This window comes from Haemaphysalis longicornis, unplaced genomic scaffold (assembly GCF_048455015.1).
Source record: "Haemaphysalis longicornis isolate Haplotype H1 unplaced genomic scaffold, Haemaphysalis longicornis Haplotype H1 scaffold_6, whole genome shotgun sequence".
NCBI lineage: Eukaryota > Metazoa > Arthropoda > Arachnida > Ixodida > Ixodidae > Haemaphysalis > Haemaphysalis longicornis.
Window position 1 is genome coordinate 134,558,698 of NW_027526407.1, and position 25,129 is coordinate 134,583,826.

Below are 25,129 nucleotides of genomic sequence, written 5' to 3' on the forward strand. Positions count from 1 at the left end.
TTCTTGTGTTTTCGGTTAGCATGCCTGGCAGGTCTTTGTTCAAAAACTTGTATTTCGCGTTACTAATAGCAAGGGTGTATTCTTTTTCGGTTGTGTAATACTTCGCCCAAGCCACAGGGGTTTCTTTCGTTTTCGCTGCTCGAAAAAGGCGCTTTTTTCTGTTCGCTAGCCTCTTCAGTTTGTTCGTAAAACAGGGTTCCTGTGGCGTGATAACGAGTGATACTTTCGGGATACATTTGTCGGGTAACTTGTTCATTTTACGTGTAAAAGTCTCCTTTTCTCGTGCACAGATCGAGTATAAACTTTGTGTTCAAAAACCGGAAGAACATTTTCTAGATTTATGTTCATAGCTTCATAATTACCCTTATCAGACATGGTGAATATTTTCGCGAGTTTGTCTCGACGCTGAAGGGGGAACGAAAACTATGCGTGTATTACTCGGTGATCACTAATTTAGGGTATTTATTTATTTATTTATTTACAATACTGCTGACCCCAGTTAAGGGGTCGTAGCAGGGTGGAAAGAAGAGTGTGATACATTTCACAATAAAACAGACAAAAAGAACGCATAACATCCGCAAAAAAACAGGATTGAACTGCATGCCAATTCACAGTGGCGGGTGGATAATGTTTGGCGAAGGGCACAAAAAAGGAAAGAAGAAACCGACACACGCATTGAAACGACACACGCTGCAAAAAGAAGAGCACACATCAATGCCCCGCGAACGCAATATACACCGAGAACCAGAACACTTTATGCACATATCAAGTGAACAACAAGAAAGAAACGTTTAAAAGTCAAGTAGGGTGTCAAATTTGTTAATATCAGTTTGTTCGACAACATGACTTTCAAGGTTATTCCATTCATTAACTGTTCTTGGAAAAAAAGAATACTTAAAGACATTGTTTTTCGGCTGGAATGGGGTTAAGTTCAGCGAGTGACGCTGGCGGGATGGATGACCTGAAGAAAAATACGTTAAGTATTGATGAGTATCGCTTTTGTGAAGGTTCTTCACAATTTTAAAAAGAAAGCGTAGGCGGCATAATTTATTCCTATCTGCAATGTTCAATAAACCAGCCTTGGCTGTCAGTTCCGAAACTGAAGCGCGGCCATAAGAATTAAAAAAAAACTGACTGCTTTATTTTGTACAATTTTAATTTAGATAAGTTAGCCGCCGTGAAAGGGTCCCAAATTACATTTCCGTAATCGAGAATGGGTAACACGATGCTTTTATAGGCCAGTAAGTTTATGCTTGTTGGAGCATTTCTGAGAGACCTTTTCAAGTAGTGAAGTTTATACATTGATTGATTAGCAACGTTTGTAATGTGTTTATCCCAGTGCAAGTTGTTACATATATGTAAACCAAGATGTTTATACTCAGTTACCCGTGTTAGCACGTTATTATTGACTGTGTAATTAAAAAGAAGGGGTTGCTTCTTGTTTGTGATTGACATAACAGCACTTTTTTTATAATTAACAGACATTTGCCATGTGTTGCACCACTGAATAACATCGTTCAGCTTCAAATTAAGGTTAATCTGGTCATCCAAAGAGTCTACAGTAGAATAAATCAGACAATCATCAGCGTACAACCTGATTTTCATGTCATGCTGGCCAACAATGTCGTTAACATAAAGAAGAAATAACAACGGACCCAGAACCGAACCCTGGGGTACACCCGAAGTGACAGGTACTATTTTAGAAGGAGTGTCGCTGAAGATGACATATTGGTAACGTGAAGTAAGGTATGATTGAATCCAACTGCAAAATTTATCATTTTTAAGAATGGCACGTAGTTTGATCATTAGTTTTACATGAGATATCTTGTCGAACGCTTTCGCGAAATCTATAAATATTACATATGTTTGTTTACGGTCATTAATAGTCACGGCGAAGTCATGTACGGCTTCGACAAGTTGGGTCACAGTGGAAAAGCCGCGCCTAAAACCATGTTGTGCTGAAGAGAGAATCGAATGCGTTGTTAAGAAAGTAGATATGTGTTTGTGAATGACATGTTCTAATAATTTACAACAAGTGCAAGTTAAAGCTATAGGGCGGTAATTCGTAACCGACTGTTTATCCCCTTGTTTAAATAGGGGCTTAATTTTGGACACTTTCCAATCTTCCGGCAGGACTCCAGTTGAAAGAGACAAATTAAAAATAATAACAAGGAATTTGGCGCACCACTCCGCGTATCTTTTTAGAAAAGCATTGGGTATATCGTCAGGTCCAGGAGATTTTTTTTCATCTAAGTTGAGGAGTAGATTAAGTATACCGGGTTCGGTAATTAGGACATCCTCAAGAGATGGCAGCATTCAATATTTATCGAAAGGCGGGGTAGTTCCATCGTCAACTGTAAATACGGACTTGAAATTTTCGTTAAATGAATTCGAGATTTCTGTAGAATCGGACGTACATATGTTATCTATTACGAGAGTGCTAGTTTCCGAGTGTTTAGGGGTTATACTTCGCCAAAATTTGGAGGGCGATTCTTTAATCATGCTACTCAAGCGCACTGTGTAGAATGTACGCCGCTCTGTTTGCATTAGGTCTTTTAGTTTACGAGAGAGCTGGGAAATTTCTTCCTTTAGCTTCGTATTACGATTTATTTTGTACCGTTTGTTCAGGCGATAGATTTTCTTTTTTAAATGAATGATGTCTCGGGTGATCCATGGATTAGAGGGATTTGCTGGTCGATACCGGAAGGGAACATACAGGTCAATGCATGCGTGTACTGTGTTCTTAAATTTCACCCAGAGAGAGTTAGCGTCGCACATAATGTCCGAAGAAGTACTCAAAAAGCGATCATACACAGACTCCAATCTGTCTAGTATACAAACATCGTTAGCAGCGGAAAAAATTGGTACACGAGTCGTTATCAACTTTGTCTTTGGGAGAGAGAAACGAAATTGAGCTAAGACACACTTATGATCTGAGAGACCATCCAGTACCTCACACTCATGGTCACCGTCAATACTGGACCGCACAAAAACAAGATCCAGTATTGATTTGCTTTCTCCGTGAATACGTGTATACTCATGAACTAGTTGAACCAAATCAAAACGAAATGCAATATCAATTAACTCCTCGTTGTTAAAAGTATCATGAGTACCAGAAGAGAAGGTGGGCCATTCAATACCACTTAGGTTGAAGTCACCACAGAGCACACGTTTCGTGTATTTCGCTATCTGGAGACCAATGCATTCCTTTAAATTCTGCAAAGCATCAATTCTGGTACTAGGGGGTCTGTAAACAACACCAATGACCAGGCACTTTCCGTCGCGACACATTTTACAAAATAAGGCCTCAACACCAACGGGGTCGGCCATTCTAGCAATTTGTATGTTATTTTTAAAGAGTAACGCCACACCGCCTCCCCTGGAATCACGATCTTTGCGATAAACACGATAATCTGGGGGAACAAATTCGCTATCATGGATTCCCTGGTGAAGCCAGGTCTCTGTCAGTGCAACAATGTCCGGATCATGTATCGATATCAGATGTTCTAGATCAAGTGTCTTGTTTACAATACTACGGCAGTTAACGTTTAGTAGCTTTATATAAGGGGATGCGGAAGGTTGTCATACGGCTGATCGTTTTCGAAGAGGCACCTTATCATTTTTTTTCTTTGTCCCAGACATACATAGTTCCATTCACAGACACCTTATCAAAAACCAGCTTTACGTCCTCTTTCCGCTTGCGGTTTTCACTTGTGCTTTCCCAAAGTTTTTTCTGACTTCACGAACATTCTGGGAGAAGTCTTCTGTAATGTACATGTCTGTGTTCTTTAGTTTAGGGCAGTTCTTAAATATTAAGAGTTTTTCGCGAAAATCGACAAGCTTCAAAATTACGGGGCGAATTTTGTTCTGTTTTTTAACTCCTAACCGGTGGCACCTTTCTACTCCTGAAACACTAATTTTTAAGGTTTCCTTAAAAAATGTGTTAACCACGTTCTCGTGCAAGGATTCCAGGGATTCATTCTGTTCTTCTTTTAAGCCGTGAATAATGATGTAATTTCGCCGGCAGCGATTTTCGAGATCGTCAATTTTATCTAACACGAAGGTAACGTCGTTTTGAACCTTCGTGACAGTTGATTCGAGTGACTGAATTTTATCATCGAAACCGGCAAGGCGAGCGACGAAAACTTCTAATGAATCCAGCCTATCGTTGAACTGCGCGAAAGAGTCGGTTAAGGCTTTCTGCGCATCACCAAAAGTGTTCATCTGTTTCATTATTTCTTTTTGGCTATTAAGTACGTGAAGAATCAGTTCACGGTCAGTGAGAGTAGAATGAAGCTGGCCTTCATTGTCCGAGCTCACAGAGTCCGGCCCTGGGTTCTGCTCGACGTCACCGCATCTCAAAAGAAGATTAACAAATGCGCGGAAACTTAAAGAAGACAACGGTCGTTTCACACCAGTGGGGCAGGGCAGCAGCAAAAGACAAACATCGTCACTTCGAAAAGGTTTGGCCTCAGGCAAGCGACTAACCTGCGCCAAGAAAAAGATGTTCCGGTTGAACATCGTTGCAGCCACGCTGCCGCCGTGCCCACTGAAGAATCCGGAAGGCGGTGGGGAATTTATGAGCTGTTGTTGCGATGACGTCACTCGGCCACTGGCGCTGTACTCGGTAAGGACGACGAGATATGAAATTGAGAACACGCAGTCAGGATGGTCGGTTAGTATTAAATCTAGGATGTTAGAACTAGCACTGGCAATGCGCCTGGGCTCTGACAAAAGTTGAGTTAAAACAAAATTCAGGCAAGTACGTTTAAAATTTCTCGTTTTGCGACCGTATACCCATGAGGGAGTGTGGTTGTGCAAAATATTTTAGGAAAATTATAGTCACCAAAAAGTAAAATGTGGCCGTTATGGTGGATGCGCGTGAGTTTGGTCAGCATATTGCTCGGGTCACATGAGAAACTTGGACTGGTGTTTGGGGGCGTAAAACACACTGCAAGTAACATTGTTTGAGGTGAGGCGCGGAAAAGTAGCCACCGGATTTTAATGTCCGACTTAAGATCTACCTTACAACAGGGTATTTTCGGGGCAACAGTGATTACCACACCGCCCCCACGGCCGCATTACGATCATTGCGAAACAACTGAAAACTTGGTAGATTTGAAAGTACCTCGGCGTCTGATAGTTCATTGGTAAGCCATGTTTCAGTAAGTATCAAAATAATATGGTTAGAAGACGCGACCACATTAGACAAGAGTTGACGCTTTGGCATAAGGCTGCGAATATTAGTGAAGATAACCGAAAAAGAAAGATCAAAGGTGCGGTTTACTCTTTAGGCTTGATGATCGCTATGCAATTTCTTTTACTGGTTGCGATGTCTGGTCAAAAACGTAGCGTTTCGAGTCCACAGGCAAAGTTTTGGAATTTATGTGAAATTTCGTGATTTTTTTTTTTGGCAAAAGCAACTAGATGACGCCCGATATTACGAATGGAGTGGGAAAAATCTCCGCCAACGCTGAAGTTGCTTTCTCTCAGTTTACGGGCATTATGCAAGGATGTTTTGTGTGGTTTTGAAAAACGGGAACATGACGATTATTCCGTGGCAGCGATCCTTTTTTGTCGTCCGAGGCGATGCGCGTGATCCATTTCTTTAAGTCTATTTTTATTTTAAGGTGCTCAAGAGAACTGGGTTAAAATAGGTTGTCCTGTTTCATAGTTGTCTTGTCTTGGGTAAGAATCTGGGAGGTTATAAAAGAAAAGGTTATTACGGCGGCAACGGTTTTCTGCGTCATCCAGCCTATCTTCTAGTTCAGACACTAAGTGGGTGATTGCGGTAGTGTCGGCTTGAATTGCGGCGATGTCAGGTCGCAAAAGCAAAAGGCCCTTGTAGGGAGGTTCAAGTTTACTCATGCGCTTGTCTTGATCTGACAATGTTTTGTCGTGTATAGCAGCTGCTGCTATAGTTCTGCAACTTGGGATATCACCTTATTTTGACAAGCACTAATTTTCTGAAGTTGCGTGAGGACTTCTGTCATTTCTGGAACAATGTCTCCCAATAACAGCAGTAGCCCGGAATTACAGGCATGAAAATTCTCGGCGATTGTAGCGACAAGGTGCTGTTGGCTTGGAAGCTGCACTAGAAAGTATTTACTTGATTTTTTTCACGTAGAGGCTGCTATGCTCAATGGAATAATGGCTGCTTACTGGACTAGTTGAATAGTTACTGGAAAGTTTTAATAATATCAACAGGCCACTTTCCTGGGAGCCGTAAAGGCATAACCACTGGCCACAGCGTGTACATGTTTCATGAATATTTTACTAAAGCTGGAGCAGGTGGGTGAAGACGCAATGACAATGTACAACTGTCACATTGCTTTTTAGGCCATCTAGACATTGACCCAGCCTGGAAACAGGTCGCGGCACATGTTCTTGTCTGCCTAGAGCTTATTTACCAAGACCTCGGGTGCTGCACTTGCTACGACGGAGCTCCCGAGGAATAAGCATTGCATATTGGCAAGCAAACCACACAATGGGGCCTCGTGTGTTCTGCGCTGGGAACCAGAAGCGCAGTAGCTTGGATAATTTATGCGTTTGTCAAGCTAAGGCAGGCGTATTTGTCGCAAGGCAAATAAATCTGGTGGTCATTCACAGATTCAATAAATTCATTCACAGATACAAACTTAACCAGGAATATACTTAGAAAGGTTAATCAACAGGACACCCCCACATAAACGTGTGTACGCAGCAAGTGACACGCTTGAGGACCAGGAAAACGCATCTCTGGATAATTTTCAGTAATCATCCAGCCCTGCCCGTACACAAATATTGTTTTTCAGCAAAAACCCTATAGGTGGAACCTACTCGAGTTACAAAGATCGGAGGTGCCCTACAACTAAAATGTTCTCTAGCAGAGCCGCAGTATTCACATATTCATATGCCCGCACATCAGCGCATTTACCCCGGTTTTATTACAGGGGGCAGAAAATATAACGTATGCTGCACCCAAAGGAAGCACACAGAGAAGGAAGATAAGGATATTTATAGATAACGGGATTGCGCTTGTCCTGCGAAAACATGGTGAAGGATTTTAATTATGGCGGCCTTGCTTGCGAAGCGCCATAATTTCACCAAATATCATGATGTGTATCTCCGGGGTAATTTATTGCTGTAAAGTGGTTACACATTTGGGAAGGTGTTGCGTCTTATTTCCCTCACGTCCACGCAATACCACAGAAGTTGACTAGTGGACATATAAGAATCGGGTTGGAAATGTTTAGGCGACTGCGATTGTGGACGAAACGCGAGGTCATGAAGTTGATTTAGTGATGTCTCGGTGCTGCAGATTGGCTCAGTTGTCCTGCCTGACTGCGTACCCAGTTCTCACCTAATGTAAGCTTTGCGCATCTGGCAAACCCGCCTGGTAGAGAGTTGTCCAGCGTCTTTACTGACTTGTGAAGTGTGCCAGATCCTTCGGTATGCTGTGGCCAGCGCTTTCATTTTGGGGTCTTTGGCAAGGCTGGCCACAGCGAACCTTTACCCTCCACGTGGAGTGAGTATAGGCGGCTGGCCCCAGGTTCTTTGTGGCCTCAACACCGAGGTTCTCTGGGTGAACTGCAACTCATGGTAAATTCAACCAATAGGTTGCGCTGCTGCTGCAGCTTTGAACAATAGGTTTTGATGCTGTGATCTCTTGACATGAGCCGGCTTACCCCATCTTGTGCTTGGAGTAAACTGACATTGTACTTGTAAAGTATTTATTTATTATAATATTTATTTACACAATACTACAGATCCAGAGAAGAGCCCAAGCCGGAGAGACGTAATCACCATGCTTGTAGTAGGGACAACAGAAGTTTAAGAACATAAAAATCTCGATGATTAAGGACATAACGCACACAACGAATAAGAAAAAAGTTTACCACATTACCAATACAGGTCAAAATACAAAATGGTCAATTGAGCATATGACATTTACAAATGATGCTGGAAAATTATATCATTCGGGTAAAATGTGTGGGCGAAATGAGAATTTGAAAATGTTTGTTCTAGCATTGAGGGGCGTTAGGGAGCCGGCATGCCAGTATCGTTTTCAGGGAGTGGTGAGTGGTTGGACGTATTCTGGTCGTATTGACAATTTATTATTTTTGTGAAGATAAAAAAATTTTTCTTTGGATTTTCCGTCCGAATTTTAGGGTTGGGATAATATGGTCCCTCATTAGTTGGGTTGTTGAATCACTCTAATGGTATTTGGAGTAAATTAACCGAACAGCTTTACGCTAAAATATATCATGTGCATTATTCGTAGTTTTGTGTAATTATCCCAGATTATGCATGCATACTCCAATATAAGTCTTCAATTAGATGTATAGGCTAGCATTCTAACACTTGCAGGAGCATGTTTGAGCTTATGTCCTAAAAGACTCAGTTGACGAAAAGATGACGACCAATGGTTTAAAATGTGTTGGTTCCAACCTAAACTGTCTGTTATGGCAAGAACCAGGTATAATTATTGAGTAACTGTGTTCAGAGGTGGTCCTGAAAGCTTGTAAGGGAAGCATGAAGAAATTTTCTGGTTGTGTTTTATTCATAAAAACTAATTTGTCGGCATTTAGGTTGATATTCCAGTAGTACAGCATTCGTCTATGTTACAAAGATTGAAATTTAATCCGGATTGGTTTCCGTAGGATGTTATTTTATTAAATAATACACAATCATCAGCAAACAGCCTTATTTGAACAGGGTCACTAATAACATCCACAATATTGTTAACATATATGAGAAACAACAAACGACCTATGACACTTCCTTGCGCAACGACAGATGACACGGGGAGGGAATGTGAACAGTCATTATCAATGCCAGCGAATTGCTTGCGGTTACTCAGGTACGAAGATATCCAGTTATTAATAATGCAGGAAGATCGGTTCATTGTGATTATTTGTGAAGGTGAACATAAGAAACAACTTTAAAACTTTGGAGAAATCTAGTAAAATAACATCTACTTGGCCCGACTGGTCAAGAATAGCGATAAAACTGTGAACAACCGATCTAATTACGTTACTGTAGAGAAACCTTTTCTAAAACCGTGTTGAACAGAAGAAAGCAAGTTACGGTCATGTAAAAAAATATGTTCCAATCCAATGCGGTTGGAAAGCAAATCTGGTAATGGCACCAACAACGATTACCCTTGCGACGTCCCTTCAATTCGGTCACGTCCCTCTACAAATAGTGAAACGAGAAAGAAGTGAAATGCACCTAACCACACCCTTTGTTACTTCAAAGAGATATTTATGGTAAGGGTAAATCAATGATGATGCACGAGCGGTGGTTGGTTGAATGTATTGGTGTAGCACATGAGTGGAAACTTGTTATAAAAATAAAGCTCCAACTGTTGTTAGACGATCTTACTTCTCTGTCTCTGCCGCTGTGGACGGAGGCGACGAGATCGGCGGCAGGAAAGGGGGAGAAGAAATAGAAAAAGAAGAGAAGGAGGACGAACAAGTACTTTTTTTTTCAGATTTCTGTGTGGCCCAGAGTGCGGCCCAGGGGAGTGGTTTTTTCTTCACTGGAGCAAATATGCAGCCCGTGCCGCCTGTGGTCTGTCCACCAACTGAGGCTGGGTAGGCAGACAGGGGCTGGACAGCAGCATCTCTCATTGCTCTCGTTGAGTAGTTGACGGAAAGAGAGGAGGGTGCTCGGGGATAAAGTCGCACACACCGAATATGTGGCGGAGTCTTCCTATTTCTGAGCAATATTTAAATTTAGGCTAGAAGCGATTCGGGTGCATCAAGTTACGACGCGTCGGGTGTGGGAAGGACCCGGATTGTATGTGCCGAAGGGTAGTTTGGTTTTCTCTGGAAGTGTCAGGGTAACGCAAAAGTACGGTCTGTTTCAGAAGGCGATAGAGCTGGGTTCTGTACCTGAAAGAGAGAAAGAGCAGGCTTTTTGGTGGGCGTATTCGTTGCCCTCCATGGAAGTGTTAGCGGGTGTCCAGATGAGCTGAATGGAGAAGGATCAACATTTGGGCGAGTTGGTACTGGTTATGTATCATCTTGACGAAACAGCGTAAAAAACGGGGACACTAGGAGAGAAAGACAACAGGACGACGCTGTACTCACAACTATTTTTTAATAAACTGCACCACACATATATATACTATGTCCCCAAAACCCACGTGCGCTCACAACATGACGCACATCGAGATTATCACTACAAAGTAACACCAAACTCTAAGTCACGGACTTATCTAGAAATAAGAATTCTTTTTTATGTAATGCTATCGACGGCTCACTTATGCAGATATCGCCTCTTTTTCTAATGTGAAATGCTTCGATAACTTCCCTAGTGGTCTGATTAGTGTGAGCATGGGTGTTTTCCGCTTTTTCATGACACCACCATCCTTTCGGTTCACACTAATCAGACCACTAGGGAAGTTATCGAAGCATTTCACATTAGAAAAAGAGGCGATATCTGCATAAGTGAGCCGTCGATAGCATTACATGAAAAAGAATTCTTATTTCTAGATAAGTCCGTGACTTAGAGTTTGGTGTTATTTTGTTGTGATAATCTCGATGTGCGTCATGTTGTGAGCGCACGTGGGTTTTGGGGACATAGTATATATATGTGTGGTGCAGTTTATTAAAAAATAGTTGTGAGTACAGCGTCGTCCTGTTGTCTTTCTCTCCTAGTGTCCCCGTTTTTTACGCTGTTTCGTCAAGATGATACATAATGAGCTGAATGGAGCCGTTTTGGGAGTGAGTTTTTAGCACACGATGTGCGAGTCAGGACACCCAACCCGACTGGTAAATCCAGTAGGCTTGTTGGGAATCGGTTAGTACCTTCCGAACCCCTGGTTGAGCGCGAGCCAAGACAATGGCTGCCTCTTCTGCTGCCATCATGTCTTGTGTCTTGAGTGAGGCCCACGCAAGGAGGTTGGTTCTGGAGGTAGCTACAATAATGGCGTAATACTGCCCTCGATGTTGGTGGCTGTCATTGTAGATAACTGCATGATCCGCACAGAGGCTAGCGTTGGGCGCTTGAGCCCGTGCTTATCGGCGACCCTCGTCGTGTGAAATGTTGATATTTTTAAGCATAGGGAGCATCTTTAGTCCTTTTCGCCAAATATACGGGAGTACATCAAGCGGAGTGACATTCTGTGTTGCCCAGCCAATATGGTGAGCGATGCGGTGAACCACCGCAGTTCTGCTCATTCGGAGCTTCTGGTTCGAAAGACGGCCCTTTATCAGCTCTTCCACCGTGTTGTGAAGCGCCGTGCTAAGCAGCCTCTCTGTGGACGCATTCAGGGGAAAACCAATGGCCTGCTCAACTGCCTTTGCTCTCACCGAGAAGAAGAAAGTGGGTTGACCTAAGAGATTCTCGAGAGGACAAAAGCTTCAATTATTCGAAAGGTATCAAATTTCTTGAGGCCTCGCTTCTTGGTGGCAACTCGCCTAATCATGTATATGGTTTATTGATACTGTGTTTGAGGCGTTGAAACGATACGTTACTCTTGTTGGCCTGGATGTGTAGGCCCAGGATCTCGATTCTGGGTCTTGGGGTGATGGCCTGACGATCAAGGAGTATTTGAATGTTTTCCTTAAGGTGTCGTTTGGCGTGAGGGCGGATGACAAGGAGCTGTAATTTTTTACGTGAACAGTGCAGGATACAGGCTTTAGCACATTGGCGTACTAGAAGTGAGATGCCATGCGTTGGTGTGCGCTTCCTTTATTTCAAAACTGCTAGCACACGCGCAAGGCGCGCACAGGGCTGCTAGATATGCCGTAGACAGAGCGTACGGCAGGGTGTGAGGTCACGTGACGCTGTCACGTGGCATTCAGCGAGAATGCAGGGGTAAACCCGTAGATGTGCTTGGTGAGTCCACCCCTTGTCTTCCCCGTCTCTGCACGGACTCGTAGCTAAATTGGTAAGACAACGGGCTCACGATTTGTTACGCTATTTGTTCCAGGTTCAATTCCTGTCGTGTCTAGTAAAATCTTTGCGGGAGTTGTCTGATGACACGAACGGCCACGAAAGAACCCTTGGTGGGTAGAGGTATAAAGCTTTTCTTTAAAATTTGTGAATTTAGTTCGCATGATATCATCAAGAAGTTTGCAACACGATGACGTCATTGAAATTGGCCTGTAGTTACTGGGGCATGCAGGGTCACCTTTTTAAAGACTGGCACCAAGCAAGCTATTTTCCAGTCAGGAGGTACAATTCCGGTTGAAAGAGATTTGTGATAAATTACAAGCAGAAATTAAGCCAACATCTCAGCATTATATCGAAGAAATGTATTGGGCAATTTGTCCGGCCCTGGAGAAGCTTTTGTTTTAAGGTTAGAAAACAATGATCCAACACCAGGTAATGATATAAAGTCAACATCGGGAGCTGAAGGGACATGGATGAGGGGCATGGGATTACTCTTGTTAGAACACACACTTTGGAAATAAGCAATAAATTGTTCAGCATTATTGAGAGGTTCAACAAGGAGCATGCCGCAGTGGCTAACTTGTTTTATGAATTTTTTTATCTCACAGGAAACGAAAAAATTCTGTAGGGCCTTCTTGATAAAGTTTGACAAAGTAGTTTCAAAGTACATACGCTTTGAATTTCCGACGGCGAAGTTAAGAGCGATTTGGTTGGCACTAATGGTACCATAGTAAGCCTCTTCTCGCTTGGGCCTTTTCATTTTTCTTTTGATGTGCAAATATTTACGTTTTATACAGAGAGTTCCTCTGCGCACATGCCTCATTTTGTTTTTATGAAATTGTCGACGCAGTATAAGCAAATGTTTGTGAATTTGTCCAATAATTCTACGGCATCAGACCACAAAATCTGCCGAGGAAAACATTGAGATGGTATAAAACACTTTCATCCTGCGCCATCGAAAATGTTTGACAAATGCAGACTTGGACCGAGGCCTGGGGCAGGGCATAATTTCAAAAACACAGGAGAACGCCATCATTATAAGGTCAAGATTGCCATTTTGAACCTTCGTGGTAACTTTTTCAATGATACGGCTCAGAAAAACTAGGTGAAGCATCAAGTTGGTTGACCCGGAAAGACGTGTTGGTTGCTTTACAACTTTGATGCATGTCATGGCTTAACATTATATCAAAAAGGTGAAGTGCGTGACTGCTTATTCCTGGACTGCAAATATTATTTTCCCAATCAACGTCAGTCAACTTAAAATCACCTACTAGAAAACTTTTGTCATGCCGAAATTGACAAAAAACGAAGCTTCATGCCCTCTATTGATTGAACGAAAAACACATCTTGGATAATAATTTACGGTAGAGTGTACGTTCAAGACAATTAACTAAATGAAATTTGGAGAGAACCGAGACATATCCTGTCGGACAAACGTATAACTGTCTCTTTCCCTCCCGTGTCATAGCCCGCTTACTGTGTATGTAAGACGCAAACTCAATTCACAATACTACCGAGGACAACGTACCGGTCACATTGGGCTGTTTGACAGCTATGTTAAAACTTACGCCAAAACAACGAACAGGTCATCAGTAAGGGCATGAAACCTTTAGCTGCGCGTGCCCGCAGCCACTCTACTTCCACCCCCGACCCGTGCACGCATAAACCGGCAACTGGTAAAGAGCGGGTTCTTAGAAGTGAAAGACACTGTTGAACATGTCTCTCTGAAAGCTCGTTAATTTCAACTACTGCCATTGGCCCACGTGGGTGTTCGAAGGAAGCAATTTGATGTTGAATAGGGATAGATATGCAGCTATCCACAACCTGTAACTTGAGGCGGCAGCAGCTTGTCGTTATTTTTGGGCCCATTCAAGCTCCCTTTCTATAATGTTCGGTATAAAGGTTCTTCAGTTTTGCGCTCTTCTTGCAAGCAAACGACATGCGTCCGTCCTATAGCCAGTGTACAGCTCAAGGGCCGTGACATTTATTCTAGCGAAAATTCACCGTGGGTGTGCTTTCCTGCCCTCTCGTAGGCACCTTATTGTTTGTGCAACGCAGATGCCCCTACCGAAACCGCTCGATTGCAGATGCAAGCTGACAGGTTTCATTCAGCCATAAGGCTCCTACGTTTATATCTTCCACCACCACAGCAGGTATTGTATTGGTACTGGCGTTAAGCGCTGCTTTGCATGCGGCAAAACTTATGCGGCAATAGTGCGGCAAAACTTGCGCTAAATGTGATTAAAAATCTTTACGAGACAAAAAGTTACGAATGTTTGTGTAAAGAACTCGGCAAAAAATAAATTGTGAGAAAATAACACAAAAATTCAAAAAAGTGCAGCGCTCAAATAACAAGATCAGAAGCGCTAAAAAACTCCGAGTTTTTGCTAGTTCCGCCTTGGGTCTTGATTGTAATTAGTTTTGCAGGGGTGGCCCCTTGCGGGTTTTTACTGGCTTACTCTGCACTATCAGTGTTCTCACGGGATGTCTTTGCGTTGCTATGCTCATAATTTGTTTTGCGTTTTTAGTTTCTCAGTTTGTACGTATTTCACCTCTAAACCACGGCGGCCTATACTGTGGTGGCCAGTAAGTAAAGGTAAGCGACATGGAGTAAACACATTCACCAAACAATCCACCGGCTCTCTCAGGTGCACGTGAAGGATCCAGCGCGTAAACAACATGTGCCTGGCGTCGCTCGGCCGCCTGGTGGGAAGTCTACTATTTCAATTGGTAACTACTGTTCTGAAAATGTATTAAGGGCATTATATTCCTTTTGTACATGATACGATTGTTAAAGAACAAGGTAACAACTCTCAACCAGGGCATTTTTGTGTTTCGCACAACACTGGCAGTTTCTCTTTCGCTTTAGTAGATGATTTGAAAGAAATAATTTCCAATAAAATGGACATCTCACTAAGTCAAAAAAGTTCAACAATTGGAAGAAAGCTTGACGTTTTGACTTGCCTGATACCTTATTTTTTGAAGTTTTTATTCGTACGGTTGTGCCGATGTCGTATTGTCAAGGCTTATCAAAGTCTTTGCAAGTTTGACTTCTTGCCCGTTTTCGGCGCAGCGTCACCGCGAAGGTAAATTCATGCGTACCAAAGGCGCGAACCTGCCTCCGTTTGAAATTTGTATGTTCGCTTGCCTTCACTTCAAGGTTTGCCTAAAGCCGAAATGTGTTCCCCGGCAGCGCATGTGTACCGAGACAGAGGCCATGCTGACTGCAAAGTTTGCCTGCTGACGTCATCATCGCTCCGATCACTGACCCCCTCTCCTTGACGTCAGAGCAGGATCTGCACTCACCGCCAGGTATCAACGACATATAAGCACGAGCAGGACCCCTCGCCTTCATTTGGCAGCTGTGGCGGCGCAGTAGACCCAGCACTTACGCTCGCTTCCCCCATCTTGCAGGTTGGAACTTTACCTATTGTATTTGCACGCTCTCACTTAGTTGGACCGCCACGGCTGCCAAAGTGTTGATGAGTAAATATGGTTAAAGAAGATATTGAAAATGCGCTGAAGGATGTCCTCCAGGATTTACGTGACATGCGAGCGTCACTTGAGCGGGAAATGAGAAAGGAAAACCGAGAGATTAAAGCAAGTCTTGAATTTTTCAACAAAACTTTCGAGGAGCTTACCACTCTCTGCGCTGGAGTAAAAAAAGAAAATAGCGAACTTCGTGAAATGAACCAGTCGCTTCAGTCCGACTGCCAGATGCTTAGAAGGCAGGCTACTGTTCATGAACAACGAATCGTGGAGCTAGAGCAGTACTCGAGAAACCGGAACATTAAAATAAAAGGTGTACCTGTACTTGAAAATTAAAGTCTACCTGACATTCTGGACATAATTGGGCGTTCTGTTAAGGAATCCATCACTGCAGATGACATCGAAGCATGCCACCGCGTCCCCTGCAGGGATACTTCGCAATCAAACATAATTGTACAGTTCTGCAGCCGCACTAAACGTGACAGTGTCCTTGAAAAGGCGCGGAAGAAGTGTCTTTCGGCAACCGACTTTAGCTTCCAGCAGCAAGCCCCCAATTTTCTTGAATGACCACCTTTGCCCTGCACTAAAAAAGCTGCTTGGCGCTGCAGTTGCAAAAAAGAAAGACTCGGGATGGAGCATTGTTTGGACAAGGAACGGCAAAATCTTCGGCCGGAAAACAGAGTCATTACGCATACTGCGCATTTCATGCCAAGCAGATATTGACAAGATGCAATAAATAAAGACAACAGATGTAGGATGATGAATGCCACGATGGAAGGGATGAAAAGTAACCGGCATTTAACACCGCACGAATTTAGCCACTTCTCAGTCACACAAAAACCTCGACTTCCCTTTCTTCTTTCAATGCGCAGTCGGCACGGAACGAGGAAGACGTAATATGCGCTTTCTTGGAAAATATACACTTTCAGTTTGACGTTATCTTCATAACGGAAACATGGTTTAAGCATGATTATGAGGTATTGCGCATGCCCGGATACACTTCTTTTTTCTTGAATAGGCCTGGCAAAGAGGGTGGAGGAGTTCTGCTATTATCAAGACGTGAACTTGAATGTGAACTGCTGGAACAATTTTCTTTAACAAAAGAAGATTATGAAGTGCTTTCTGTGCGATGTGACACATCGGTGTTTTGCGTCATATACCGCTCCCCCTGCGGAAATGCTACTAATTTTTTTTCTTTTCTTGATGGGTATTTGGGTTTGGTAAACCAGTATAACCTCAACTTAATTCTTGGCGGCGACATTAACGTAAACCTTCTCGAACCTTCCTCAATTCGTAAAGAACTGTGCCTAATTATAGAAAGCAATGCTTGTGTAAGTGTGATACCTGAACCTACTCGTATCACAAAAAACACAGCAACGCTCCTCGACACATTTATCACTAACGCAAAAGAAATCCAGGCGTGTGGCAACATAGCTGCTCATATTGGTGATCATCTTCCAATATACTTATTCATGAATAATTAAACGCCAAAGACAAAGTACAACAAGCCGTTGCTACCTAAATGTGTCAGGAATATAATGAATATACGCTACAACACTTTAAGAGCAAACTTGAGCAAGTCACTTGGGACGACGTATATGCACAGTTAAACCCAGATGACTCATACGCAGCCTTTTTTGAGACATTTTAAAAAATATACAAAGAGTGCTTCCCTTACGATAAAAGAAAGCAACCATCTAAGGCTCGGAAACCATGGATATCGAAAGAATGCTTAAAAGCAATAAGAGCTAAAGACATAGTGTATAAAAAATTTCTAAAAACTAGAAAATCAGATCACCTCAAGAAATTTAAAGCTTGCAGGAACAAGGCTAACTCGGTAACTCTCAGCGCTAAGAGAACGTACATGCACACCTTGTTCAATGAAGAAGTAATTAAAACAACAGACGTTGTCTGGAAACGCCTAAACAATTTATAAACCCCAACCATAACCCTAATTGCGATAAGGTTAGTGTAAATGGCACCATTATAAAAGGTACAGAATTAGAGAACACTTTCAATGACTTCTTTGTGTCTGCTCCGAGCATTCCTCATTCTCACAGCTGTACGGATTATATAGGACGGGAAGTCGTTATAGCGCATTTTTAAGCCCCGTGACAAGCGAGGAAGTGCAGAAAACGCTCCAACTACTTAACAACAGCAAAAGCTGTGATATTGACGAGCTGCAAATACAACCTGTGAAGCATGTGTCCGGTATAATTGCCTCTTCGTTGGAATATATCATAAACCTAATATTTTCATGTTGTATATTTCCAAAAAAGCTTCAGATTGCTAAAGTCACCACTATCTTTAAAGGTGGCGATAAAAATAAATTATCTAACCACAGGCATATATCTATAATTTTAATTTTTTCCAAATGTGTCGAAAAGCTATTACATAACAGGATGACTAGTTTCTTAAAAAAACATGATATAATAACACCTTTCTAGTTCGGTTTCACGAAAGGGAAGTCTACAGAATCGGCACTGTTAACTCAAAAAGAGATAATTCTAAACTCATTTGAGCAACGTTGGTACACACTCAGAATATTTATAGATCATTCGAAAGCGTTCGACTGCATTAGTCATGAAACGTTATGCTTAAAGTTGGAGCATTACGGATTTCGGAGATGCTTCTTGAAACTTCTAAAGTCATATTTAAGCACCGGCAACAACAGGTTGTAGTTAACGGCTACCATTCCGAAATAAAGCCCATTCGTTCAGGTGTGCCACAGGGCAGTATACATGGCCCATTACTGTTCAACCTTTATATTAACGATGTTGTCCGCATTGATGAAAACGCCAAATTTGTTATATATTCTGACAATTTACCCTACTTCTTGTGGCCCAAATATTCCAGATATAACAAAAAAAGCCAACAGAAGATTTGCGCGATTATATTCCTGGAGCAACAACTCTTCCTTAAAAATTAACATTAATAAAACAAAGGCTGTATTTTTCAACCCAAAAATAAAGCCTTGTGCTCATCACCCCCCTTATGCTTGATGCAGAGAGCATTGAAGTTGTTCAATCGGTAAAGAGCCTAGGCATAATATTTCATGAAAACATGCTACGGGATTTGCATATTAATAAAGTAAGAGGCACACTGTCTAGGATAACAGGCATGCTATCTAGGATTCGGTTTTTCGTACCACCATCAGTTAAGATGATCATTTACAACTCTTTATTTCTATCCAACATTTTGTACGGTCACTTGGTGTGGGGTGCCCCTACCAACTCAAACACATCAAAACTGATGCTATTACAAAAAAAGGTAGTCCGCATAGTAGCAGATGCCACTTACGACGCGCATACAGCCCCAATTTTCAGGTATTTAAAAATAACGCCTGTAAATGACCTCTATAGGCTGCAACTACTTCGCCGGTAGAGAACATGTCTGAAAAATAAAAACACGTACCTGAACACAATAGCCGATTTAAGTTAAAAAAAATAAACTACCCTACGCGTAATACTGGTATGTGGAATGTCCCCCACAGCCGCACCAATTACGGCTTCCAAATGTTGCTTTACCAGCTTCCTCAATTACTGAACACGCCAGGTTTTCAGTAACAAAGTTTAATAACATTTTTAAATGATTCCAGGTTCATAATCGTTTTCTTTGTTTTTGTGTTTTTTCTTTGTTTGCGCAAACCTACGCGCAGATTGAGTGTTGCTGACTGTTTATTTATTTTTTTCTACAAATTAAAAGTGAATGTGCCGATGTACATCTGTGTATCTACAAAGTACGCTCATTTGAACTGTTGTGTGAAATTTACTTAGTTGTGTGTAATATGTATAGTTGTGCAAAATTTACACACATTTATGTGACTGGTGCGTTTGCTACTTTTTACTTAGTTGTGTGTTTTGCCATGTTTATGGGGCACTCTCCCAGTCAAGCCGAGCCACGGCTTTTTGATTGTGCCCCCAGCATATAGAACTCTTGTAGTTGTTTATGTTTAAAGAAATATGATGAAGATGATGAGAATGACAACAAAGCCCACCCCCGAATCATCACAAGAAACACGTTGCAACAGATACGTTCCCATAAAAAACTTCAGAATATTGAATAGAACATAAATTTTTATCTGCTGAATTTTATTGCATTTTACTTGTTATTTTGGCTTCACATCAAGCGGTGTGGAGTCACGGGACGCTGAAAAAAGGTGCAACGTCATGGTCTCAACATTCTCACTTGGCGAGATTGGCATTATTTATGCATTTAGCTTCATTTCTGAGCGCTGCGTTGTACTGACGTTCTATAAATGAAGTATTGGTCTGAGTGCAGTATGACGTGAGGAAAAGTAGTTTGCACTACGCACTGCATTGCTGCAAACAGCTGCACCCCAAACACCACAAAGGTACCACCTTGGAATAAGAGGTAGGGTTCGGTGCCAGAATTGCTGAAGCGTTTTGTTCTTTGGGCTGGTTTGTATTTTAGAATTCGCTGTCTTGACTTGGGAGTGGCTGCGCTCGAATGAATGGACAGCAGAGGGACAGAAACTAAATGTATGGGGAAACACTCCAGTACCACGTGATTGAGATAATTGCAGGGCTTTGGGTCCATTCATAACGAACGGACACTAGTAAAGACATAATTTTCAATAGCTTACCAATCGGTTTGGGGTGAAGGAGACCCGGATGGAAAAGTGGCTCTTCGTAAGGGTGAACCAACACTCGGGGTCCGTGAGGCGGAAGGCATCATAGGAGAAAGGGAAGGTCAAAGATGGCGGTTTGCTATACATACTAAATATGAGTTGCGTGAGTTGTCGCTGATTTTGTTGCGTTGGGTTGCTGATGATTTTGTTTTGCTGGGTTCTCGGGCTCACCCTGACCTTGGGGAAGAAGACGCCAACAAAGAGCCGCTGTTCGGGCCTGGCAGCCATAGCTGTACTCTTATTCCCTAGCCATGCAGCACCGCATTTCAGCCGTAAAAATAGTGCTGTCGCTCCTACTGCAACAGAATGTTCCAGAATTGCATTTATAGAAGTGATAGCAACATCTCAACACAAAACAATGACAATGCGGCCGTTCAAACTAAATGTAAGTAGGTGCCATATTATTTAACTATTAGTAGAAACGAACCTTATTTGAAATGCCGAAAACTGAAGTTTTGCTGTGACGGCATGCATCCACAAAGGTCCACGTCACGGCTGAGGTAGGCATTAGGAAAACTTTTTGCAAACCAAAATATTCCTTCTCAGCCATCCTAAAAGTGTTCCTGAATGAAATAGAAAATAGAGGTTCGTTTGTCTCATAGAGTAGTCAAAAAACATTCGTTCTTGGTTGCGAAAGTATTCTACTTCTCCAAGTGGCCAAAACGCAGGGCCTACTGTGAGATGTAGCTTTGAAACATTCACTGCCCCCGGCGTTTCACAAAAATAAAGAAAGCTATGACAGGACACTTGTTCGCTTTCTGAATTTATTTGGCTATATCATAACCACTGAAACCGCAAATGAAGGGACATACGAGAATTCAGGAGTGGGTTCCGGGATGTCCTCGTATTTCTTTCTCATATTGTTTTTTTGGTATGCAACCGTTCTTTGAGGGTCTGCACATGCACGGCGCACACTCTGCGTGAGTATCACACTGGAATAATAATAGAAAATGTATTATATACAGAATTCTCAAATACGAAAACAATCATATTTGAATAAGGGTACCAGAAAAAAAATCGCATTTGTATTTATGCAGTGGCTTCATTAAGCCCTCTGTTCTATATGATGTCGTGTTACAGGGCCAAAACTCCACATTGCACACACTTCTACCGCAACGCTAAGTATCCAACCACATTTGATTGTTTTGCCTGGTTATTCTCCCGCGTAAACCAACAGTATCTGCAAAAAGGCGATGAAGAAAAAAAATTGCAAAATCAAGAGTACTTTTGTTGTTTACACAATCATTCGCTCAATAGTGGAGTCAGCGCCACATTACAATGCGGTTTTTTTTTTCCACTGGATTTTATGAAGTACTAAATTTTTACGGAATAACGTATTTTTATCTGTTGTTGTGGTGCTTGGGAAATAAGTTGAAGTGTTGCAGATGACATTCTTCGGTAGGTTCAACCACTCAGTGCCACTCTTGGCACCACCATATGATGGAGATATTTGCTACGTTCGAGCAAAACCATTCACGCGAGCGTTTCAAGCATAATAACAATGGTTACGAAAATAAACAAACAAGAGTGAAAGAAAATATCATGCGGTATACCTTGCACAATCGAATGGTTTTATGTAAACCAGAATGTTCAGTATTTGAAAAGACGTTTCCCGCAAAATATTGTGTTTAGCCAAACGTGGCGATAATGAGTTGCTGATGTGAACGTAAAGACGATTTTGATATGAGTCTACTCTACTTCTGCATTGATCTCCTTTTCTTTGATAGTGTACCTTGGCCAAAAGATCTCCTGAATAACCCTCCGTCATTTTTCATGCGGAACAACACGCCTAAAAATGTTGATATACGCTGAAAATAAACAATCGACTGCTAAAATTTCGAACACGTGTGAGGGTAAAGCATAAAAATTCGTTAAACGCTGTTAAGTCAAATGGTGTGTCATTGTTATATTCAATGACATTGTCAGTCCTGTATTCGCCTAATTCTACCTTCAGTGTTCCAATAAGCAAAAAAATAGTTTGTTGATGTGTTAGCTTATTGCTGCGTCAAAAACATGGGCGCGGGAATATAGAAACTAGCCATGCTAATAATCGCGAACATACTATATATCGCTTGAAGCATGCACGAAAATTGAAGAAAAAGGTACGTCCAGCCGCCCATGCCATAAGATATTTCGCTAAACGTACCTCTACAATCCTTAGTTAGGAAACGAGTCGCGTTTGCTCTATTACCGACTACTGAAGGCCGTTCTGTACAACGGCGCGTTTTCCACTCCCAGGTGCCCGGTAATCGTACGGAGCACACGCCCCTCCGAGCTTCTTGCTAACTAAATGAATGACATCGCGCCTTGTGTAATAGCTGTTGCAACGCAAGCGAACGAGACCTGTGCTGCGGGGGTCATCTTTGCATTCTGCCTAGTTTTTGGCGACAATGCGGCCTCGGGTTAACCTTCCGTAGGTCGTAGTGTCAAAGTAGAATTTTTTAACCTCAATCAATCCTGTTTTTCCGCCATTTCGCCAGATGTAGCCTAGCCTGGAGCCAAAAGACCTGCTCTTAAAAGGACGTAGAGAAGAGCCGCTGTGCGCCGAACAAGATAGACTAAAATATAATCGTTTCTTTTGCGCCACGATGGGCATGATGCTGGTGGCCTGCGAAAAAGCTGGCACAAGCACTTGACGGAGACATGGGCCCCCCCAATGACAGGTATACAGGCCAGTGAGATGTCTGCTCGCATCAGGTGACATAACCGCCAAGGGAGGGGCGTCTTCCGTCACATCTTATTTACCCTGTAGACCGTGGTACTAGCTGGACTCGACGAAAAAGAGTTTTCCTGTACTACCCCGAACGATATGATGCAGAAACCTCTACCAGAGAAATGTTAGCCCTTTATTCTCAACTACCTCTGCCATTGCTCTTGTAGTCGAGCTGATACTAGGCCCTTCATCTGCAAGAAGCAGACGAGACTGGCACCTGCTTTTCGATTTCGACTTTTCTCTCCTTTTGTTCGCTTTGTGTTGGTTTTTTCTCCCGCGAACTTTCTTATTTACGCCTGGCTTTTTTCTGAGAAATTGTGCTGGGATCCATCGTCTGCTTTCATTCAGCACGACCCTGCTTTGTCCCTTCTCACTTTCGGTAATATGAGAAAAACTACCGAAGGCGACGAGATTTCGTAGCATAACCTTGACGATAACGAGATTCGCCTGGCTTTAGAAAAGACATTGATGTCGGGAACCCAGCAAAAACATTAATACATCTGTGCCTTTGTGCTGATGAGCTGCGACGTAGGAGGCATAACGGAGCTAGAGAAAAGGATCGCCGTTTTTGTCAAGCTAGGTCCCCCAAGTACCTTCTTTCAGGCGCTTATTGACTCGAAGGGATAAAGAATAAGGTTCCGAGAACCACGCAAAGTGAAAAGAAATGTTTAAACAGCACAAGAGAAGAAACTTCCTACAGGTAGCTTAAACAATTACAGCTGCCGTATGGTAGGTTCGCTGCACCGAAATATTCCAAGAACATTTTAGTTAGGCAAATACACCATACATGTCCATTGTCAAAAAGAGGCAGAAATTCGCAGAGGTACTTCAAAGCAATCAAATACGCAGAATTTTCTAAGTTTCTCGCCTAAAGTTGCCATAAGGACAAAGTACAAATTTGTTTTATTCGAAAGATAAGTTTGATATTGCTCCGAGCGCTTGTCACGCAGCTAAGAATGCCGTATTAGCTGACAAATTAATAAATTTAGGCTGTATTTTTGTTACTCCCGCCAAATCGTGCATTTTGGGGACCTGCGTGGTTATTCCCAGATGGCGCACTAGTCTGCCCAGTCTTCCCATATTGCGCTACCATACGCATCAATGGACCATAGTCTGTCATTGCTCTCATGTCTGGAACGTACTTGTATCTGGCTTCCCTTGTTACTGTAGAGAGTAATCGTTTCGTAAAACATCGAATACCATCGACAAACAGGCTCACGTAGCACAACATCACTTACGCCTATCAGCCAGGGCATGTAAAACGACTCGAAAGTGGCGGACGGCTGTGCAGGTAAACAAGTATATTGCTCATAGTGCCAAACAGTGCGCATCAGTACTTCTATGTCTATGTGTGCTTTCGTAAATTCTAATATTTATCATCCTATTTTTGCTGCTTTAAAAGGAATGTGCCCTAAATTTACGCGCAAATAGCTCGTTCGGAAAGCTTAAAAGCTCTGCCTATTTGTCGTTTGCTTTCGCCGGCCCCCGCAAATCGCCGAGCTGGCTGCTATGACATCATAGGTTCTGTTGCGGAAAATGAGCTACTGGGCCTCATAACCCTTCCTTTGTTTCCTAATTATATGGCTCATTTGATGAATGTGCGTGTACACGTGTTATCAGTATGATTCTATAACGAGGATATTGGCACAGTACGCAAAACAGAACGCATCGTTAGTTCTATATTTACCTGTGCTTTCGTAACTTCCACTGTTGATCAGCCAATTCTTACTGCTATAGAAAGAATGTGCCCTATATAAGCCCAAACTGCTTGCTCGGGAAGTTTATAGCTCTCCCTAATTTTGGTTTGCTTTCGCCAGGCTCCGGAAATCGTACAGCTGGCTGTTATCACATCGTACGTTCTGTTGCGGGACAAGAGCTGCTGGGTCGCATGGCCATTGCGGTTTTCCTATGTATATAGCTTATTTGAGCGAAGTGTATGTAAAAGAGTTGTCAGTTTATTTTAACGCAGCAATCTTTAGAATCAACCAAACATGTCTTACGTCTTTATCGCCCCTTTGGGAAATTTGTTACTTGCAAGAGACTAATCTAACTTTTAATAACAGATTAGAGTATATGCCAACTTGTGTGCTGTTTTTACGACATCTTTCTTTTCCTTTTACTATCGGATGATGTTGTCATATTAAGTCTTGAGTAGCTTTTTATATGTTGATACATATCTGGCTTTTTATAAAGTTCTGTTTGAAGTTTTCTAAGAGTATTGTTTGGAGAATGCTGAATTTGTCCACTGGTGTCCATGAGTTTGTTTATTTCGCTCCTGTTTTGTTGATTGAGACAATGGTTACAACGGTACTAACAAACCCGTGAAGCGAAGATGAATTCACGCAGTGTATTTACAAAACTAAAAGCCCCGCTCAGGCCAGCGCACAAGG

The 25,129-nt window shown here is 42.3% G+C and overlaps 1 pseudogene; it reads right to left on the reverse strand.

Annotated features, from left to right (window-relative positions):
- Positions 1-3,582: 3,582 nt before the first annotated feature.
- The window catches only part of LOC144143256 (uncharacterized), a 63,855-nt pseudogene continuing 42,308 nt past the window's right edge, over positions 3,583-25,129 (reverse strand).